We start from the raw sequence: 7,458 nt of genomic DNA on the forward strand, positions 1-7,458 counted from the left end.
GACTTCTAGATGTTGTGCGTTAGGTTCCAAAGCATTGTTAGATTCATTAAATTTATTTTATAGTTGATCTTGCTTAAGAAATTTGCCTTTCAGGTTCACCGCATGATGTAGATATACAATTCCTAAAATGCAATCTAAGATGATAAACAGTCTTTTATCTTCTTTGTGCAATGAAAATCCTAGCTACTAAGGAAAGAGAGACAGTATTCTTTCACAAAGAGCAAAGAGCACACACTATATGCATTGTCCTAAATCAAACCAATCAAACAGTCTAAATGCAAATGCGCATGCATGTATTTGTTTTCAACCTTCTTAATATGTGAATGATAAAAAGAAAGCTAATGCGCAAATCTGAATTAATTTTCAAGCGACAATTACTAACAAGTTTCTTTTCAAAATCAAAAATGAAGATAATGACAACACTTTGCGATTTAGAAATGAATACTTGCTTTTGACACTAGAAAAACTATAAATCCAGATCATATACAACAGTAACAAGGTAATCGACTATCAAGAGCAATCAGACTCCCTTCTACGACTGAAAATGACACTTGCGACACTTTCAAATCGAGAAACGACAGTACAACTACGTTGCTTTTTTGCAAAGGAGAACTGAAAATGACTCAACAAATACACCAAAACATTTACAGTTCTTTGCACAATGGAGGCAAAATAACAGCAAGGAAAGGGGTTTCAAATAGAGGTATACTGACCATAGGCAGCAAAACTCATGAATAGAACTGAAAAGAATGAACACAGAAACCAACACTGAGGAATAATGCCTAGTCTGATCAGCGCACCTGTAACACAGTGAACTTGAAATGCAGCGCACCTACTACACTCGGGAAGTGTGCTGAATTTCAAATTCACAGAACAGAACCTGCGCTGGGCCAGAGACGAGACTTTGCTTGGGTTCCGGTTCACAGTTTGCAGTTCAGTTCAGGGATTTTAGCCGAGCAAGTGGTAATCAATATATCAACAACAGAGGTAGATCTAAGGAGGTTACTAGAGCTACCACAAGGGCAATTAGAGAGTTTGTAAATCGGTTGTTTAATTCATAAACAAAACCCAGAGATTGACTGAAGCGGCATTTATCTACTTTGCATTTGCATATCAAATGCAGTTCAAAAGCTACCTGGCTCGACTTCAGGCTCCGTCTGTAAGTTTATAAAATAAACAACAAGGAAGATAAACAAACAACCTAGTCGCTCCCCAGTGGAGTCGCCATTTTGTTACAGGGAAAAGTGTCTATATAGAGCTGCTTATCCCACTAAGGTGTGGCAGCTACCTTAGAAACAAACAAAGTAAAGCTACTTTCGTTTTTCCTTTATGAAAGATAGATGAAAGAAGAATAGAGGAGACCAACCTCTGTCTTGCGCTTGGCTCCTAGTTCGATTCCTCTCTCTTCTGATAGTCCTTTGCTACTTGCTTCCTTGTACGCCCAGCTTCACAGAGTACCTGTAGAATCAGAGTAGCATAACACTATACAAGAACATGGATCTATAATCATAAACAATCTATGATCATATGTAAATTGACCATACAAATGCATAAAACATAAATGACACAAGAGTATGGAGGAAAACCTGAATAGATTTTATTGATAATCAAGAAAGAGCCAAGGGAGTTACAACTAGTTGTTCTGACCCAGCATCATCCTCTCAGCAAGTAAGCCCTTCTTCACCTCATACAAAGCTTATATCACCCAACACTATGATGTTGCCTCAAGAAACCAACAACGATTCCTTACAAGATGCAAAATTCCAGCCTCTGGATCTCTGGGATGAGGGATCCATATATAGATATCTGTAAGGGAGATGAGTCAGCTTGTGATTTGATTAGTGTCTTCTCTCTGATAGTTCTTGCTTCCACTTGGAGATTGATGATCTCTTACTCATCCTTGGTCGAATTCAGAGAGGTAAGTGTCACAGGAGAAGTTTCTGGAAGATTCCATGCCTCTCCACCTCGCGGATTGACACTGTCATTTGTCACTTCTCGCCCATCGCACCCCATAGAAGGGATTTTTGAAATGCAACGCACCCATAGAGTGTACTTAGGTGAGATGCAACGCACTTTGCCTATGGAGCAGGTGAAATGATCCTGTTTTGACCAGTTCTGAGTGGTTTTTCATGGAGAACTTCTGGGAGAAGCTGTAATCAGTTGACCTTGTTCCTTTAGGGGTTAGAACAACACTTTTAGGGACTTAGGAGCCCTTGGTTTATGGACATTTTATGCTTGGGGTTGCAGTTCCCAAAAATGTCTATAACATTCGTCATTCACAATTGAATAGGAGACCATTGCAATGCGGGTCTGCGCATGCGCTTCCATGTCTGCTTCGGCAAGACGTTCGCGTCCGATTCTAAATCCAGAATCACTTGATCCATTTCATATTCCCTGATTTTCGCAGTCAATCTCATCTCCCTTCCTATTCGCGTTGTGTGCTTCCCGAGCTTCCGGACTACGTGCGGTTCTCCTGACCCAGCGCACCTAGTGATGAGTTCTTGTAGTCCCTTTACAGCCTTGCTGTCGTGCAACAGCTTCATGCATGTCTCTAGAAAGGTAGTAAGCATTGATGGGTCCATCTCCGGTTCTAGTTTGTCTTTACTACCTGAAGTGGAGGCCTCCGTGAAGCTCTTCTTAGCTTCCATGAATGTCTCCTTTGCGTGCTCCAAATCAAACTCTGGTTCCTTTGTTGGAGCCTTGCGAACCCAGGCACTCTCTTCAAGCTGCTTGCCCTTGTCATCTCCTGTCGTGATACCACTTCGGAGCACGATGTTTACATTCGGGTCCTCTTCGCGCGGCTCAGACCTCATCATTTGTAGGTTCTGAGTCGGTGGAGGTTGGAGTGTTCCTTTATCGCGCAACCTTGCTATTAGTGTGGGGCAGTCCTTTGTCTCATGATCAAACTGGGTACAATATAAACATGATGCTCTCATCGGATTTGTACAATCGCGGGCATAATGCCCTGGCCCTCTGCAATTGTAACAAATCAGCTATCTGCGACCCCTTCCTGGTCCCATTCCACCTCGACCTCGTCCGTGCCCCTGAAATCCAGTGTGGGATATCCCTGCATTTTGATCAAGGGCTCGCATTTCAGTCTGAACTTTGTAGGTAGGGGTCCGATCCATCATCAATTCATAACTTCTATAAGTGCGCTCATCATGACCTACTGACCTGTAGAAATTATAGAACAACTGTTAGGACTTCTGCGGATACTTCTGTAATAGATGGCAGTTATTTGTAGCATGCTTCCCTCATATCTAACAAATCACACACCATAATGCAGGCGTCGCGCTCAGTCCTCCTTGTGCCTCTAGTCTCAATGGCATTGGTCCTCCTCCCACCAAGTAATTCGTGAAGACTGGACAATGGTCCTTGTCATGTCCCTAGCCTTTGCACTTTATGCACCATACCTCCTCGCGCGCTTCTGGGCGAGTTGTCATGTCCTATTTCAAACTCTGCATCTCCAGACACAGGTTTTTCAACTGCGCGTGGATTTGTTGGACTCCCAGACTAGGATCTTGTATTGGGGTCTCGTGCAGTCTCATTGCGATCTCCAAAGCTTCGGCCTGAGTGGATAGCTTCTTCTGTTGTGACAGCATGGTCCTTAGATGTGGCATTAGTGACGCTACAAACCATGCGCGGTGCTGCCCATCTGTCAAGGTCATGTTGGCTTCGCGAATCATACCCTTCAGTCTCTGATCCAGCTCCCAGGGGGTCTCGCCTGGAAGCATCACGATTTCCTTAAACTCGATAATCGATTGTGTCTCCGATTTTGGCTTGCTAAATTCCCTGTTTAGCGCAGCTTGGATATCTGTGATCCCTGCATTTGGATTGTCATTAGAATGCTTAATGTACCACGTCAGTGCACGATCTTGCAACGCGCTTACCAGTGTTGCCTTCTTTATGTTGTCATCCGTGACTCCTTGCGCTTCCCATACAGCGTTTACCACGAACCAAAATTGGTCCGGATCTTCGTTCCCTACTCCTTTGAACACCAGCAACTTTATTGCGCTCGCCATATTGAACTGTGGTGGTGGCGGAGGTGGTGTGGGCAAAGATGGGGGTGAAGATGGTGAAACTGGTGGTGGTGTAGGTGGAGGTGGTATGTGCGGAATTCGTTGCCTTATTAGACTGATCGCACTTGGTGAAACTTTTGCAAGCTCTTCCTCGCTTTCTCGCTGAGGTGAAATCAAGGGGCTAGTTTCTATCTCTTCACTACCTTCATTTCTATAGATCCTCCCACTTTGCGTAGCCCCAAACATCAATTTATTCGCATAACCCGTTTTTCACACAGTAGCATTTTAATCCAAGTGTTCAAAGATTTAACGTATTTACCTCGTGGTCCTTTGAGAAAGCGTCGTTCCGCCTCGTTGTAGCTGACTAAAGTATCTACCACGAACTCGGTGATAAACCCTCCTATGATTCGATTGAGCCAATGGTCCACAGCGCGCGCAATCTTATCTTCCAATGCTTCTAGTCTGCGCACCAACTCTAGAGTCCACACAATCAGTTTGTCGAGCCTACATCTTCCTTGATTGTTTGCTAGCTTCGCGATCCACTCGTACAACTCAGAGGGGAAGGATGCAAAGAAAATTTCGTGAATTTCCGTATATAAGTAGCGCTCTAACCACTGTTCCTTCAATACTCACGGATTCTTGTTTTCCTACGCCACGAACTCGTGAATCTTTCTGTCCAGCCACTCTTCAATTTCTTTCTTTGTCGGATTCCAGTGACACAACATCAGACATCTCTTATGCAGATTCCGGTCCCCGAAACGGAACCATTTGTTGGCTTATTGGAGTCTGACCTAGGTTCAAAGGTGATTTAGCCAAACAAATCCCGACACTACTGGCCCTTTAGGCAACAGTGCACGAAGCGCGGACTGAACGTCTCACCTGAAGTAGTATGGGATGGTGCTAGAACCAAGTTTCCGCACCTTGGAGATGTCTGATGAGTTCAAATGTTTTGCGGTTCGACCATGCGCGCACGTACCCGTACCTCGCAGCCTGAGTGTTGCCTTCGTGCAGTGCTACTCGGGGGCCGAACGCTGTTATTACCCAAGCCTTTACTAGTATTCCGTTGTTATTTTGATTAACTTAGCTTACTTGCATGCTTTAAGTTATATTTAGCAATATAAACCATTCATACATGTGCGCACAATAAATAAACAGTGTATTTGCGATTTACATTAACCATGCAGTAATCCAAAAATAGATACACGAATTGGTAACAAAACATTTTTTTATTAATCTCCTCTTCGGTTACAGACTCGACTTCGCCCTATGCACTCAGCCGCCAGGGTCCACGCACTCAACTGCAGACTACTAGACCTCTGCGCACTCAACTGCAGAGCCTTCTCCTACTCTACGACCCAAAACACACTTGGACACTTGCGACTTAATCACTTATACTTCTTCTCCTTTTACACTTAGAGCCTCACTCTATTTATACAATCTCATAGTCCGCGGACCATGGGTAGGCCGACACTACATTACAAAACTAGGGCAGACAACCCTATGAATCTATCATACTTCCGCGCCTGCAATTCGCGAGGCTTTACAACATCATTCGGTCAAAACGTGGGCTTTGAGCCCCAAAACATGCCTCGGGGGATTCCATGCCCACCAGGAAGCATAATCACTATAGAATGTTTTATCAAGTTCGATACACAATTTAGTGGCATCCTCGGTTAAGGTACGTCAGAAAAGACACAACCGCACAAAATAATCCATCAAAGAATTTGAAGAGTACCAAAGATGTTAAGTGATGACATGTGTAGTCGGGTTTTCTCTTGGCTTCCCTTTGAACTTAAGAATATCGAATGGTAATTTAGTGGGCATAGGTGGCCACCTAGGATAATGGCATATGGGGTCATTCATAAGTTTTTCCAAACCCGACAAATCAAGTGATGCTAGAAACGAGAGTTGATGTTGGTTGAATGGATCAACAGATAAATATGGCCACCCTTATGGACCTTGTGATCCACCCATAGCATAGTTAATGGAAGAAGGTTGACCAAAAATATAGATTGACTTAGGGTAGTGAACCCTAGACCAGCAAATGTGGTCGAAGGATTATGGCCCCTGGGGCTAAAGGAAATCCCAAAAGCATGGTTGTTAATGGGATTGTACCCGACACTGGAAGGAGGATCTCTTAGTGCAAAAGCATTGTCGTAAGCATAAAAACTTGTTAGCATAGTGGTGTTAGTGGTGTTGGTGTTCCTAGATAAGCTAACCCCTCCGAAGGGATGAAAACCTCTAAACAAGGGCGTTCCTCCTAACATAGAACTACCCCATGGATGAGATGTTCTTCCAAAGCCATTATTTCCCCTAAATTAACTAGGGACAAATGTAGATGCCCCCAACATGTTTGTCGAAGATGACTAACCCATATTCAAGATAGTGATGATAGGGATACTACATCTATTAGATGAACCAACCACCGAGCTCTTGTAGGTTGGCTCATATTTTCCACTGTTTCAAACATAAAGTTGGGAAGAAGGAGAGACAGACAAACTTGAAAAACTTATTGGTGTTGCAGTAGAAACCAGTGGAATGCCCCATTAGGAGGACAAAGGTGTTCTCAGTGTTGGAGAAACCAGTGGAATGCCCCATTGGGAGGACAGAGGTGTTCTTAGTGTTGGAGAAGTGGACCCTATCACATTGATTAATGGTAAACAGAAAAGACTCTCAACGTGGATGGCAATAAGAGACCCATTTACCCCATAGTAGAAGCACCACGCTCACGAGACATTAGATGAGAGTACAAAGAAAAGGGTTCAAAAAATAGGCACTCAATTGTACAAATCTGGGGTTGAGAGGGTTAGTTAAAAGTGGGTTGGCGTGTGGTGGAAAACTCTCTTCTATAACCAACAATGACCAAGTATTCCCCCATAGAACCAAGGTTATCCCCTCTAACTCGGGTTTGACCTAAGTCTAATTATGCCAGAGCTATCTTATGTATTTTAGGTGGTGGAACCTTCTCTTCAAGAAAAATGTTTAAAAGTCTTCAGAAATATTAGACAGTTTGGTTAACCACAATGAATATATTTTTATTATTTAATCAATTAATGTGAGACACACCTATGGAAAACTAGACTCGAACCAAACAAATCACATATAAAATACCTAAGAAATGCAACAAGCAAACCACTAAAAAAGGTACCTCTTGAAAGCTTATGCGCTTCAGGGGATGAAGCCCCCAAGGACCTTGGACTAACGAAACACTAGAGAAGCAGTTACCCCAACATCCCTCTATCAGCCTTAATCAGTGCAAGTGACCTTAATGGAACCAAGCATCACCCTCCAAGAGCACTGTCACACGGAATTGGTCAAGGGTGCGGACACGACTGACCTTCCTAGAAGTCTAAGACGTTCTAATGACAAACAAGACAAAATGGAGTGATCTTTCTCTAAATACACCTTTTACAATATGAAAACTACAAGTGTTTAGGCT

The sequence above is a fragment of the Pinus tabuliformis genome, chromosome 5_2, assembly GCF_031772625.1.
Source record: "Pinus tabuliformis cultivar Carrire ecotype Pingquan chromosome 5_2, CPIR1, whole genome shotgun sequence".
NCBI lineage: Eukaryota > Viridiplantae > Streptophyta > Pinopsida > Pinales > Pinaceae > Pinus > Pinus tabuliformis.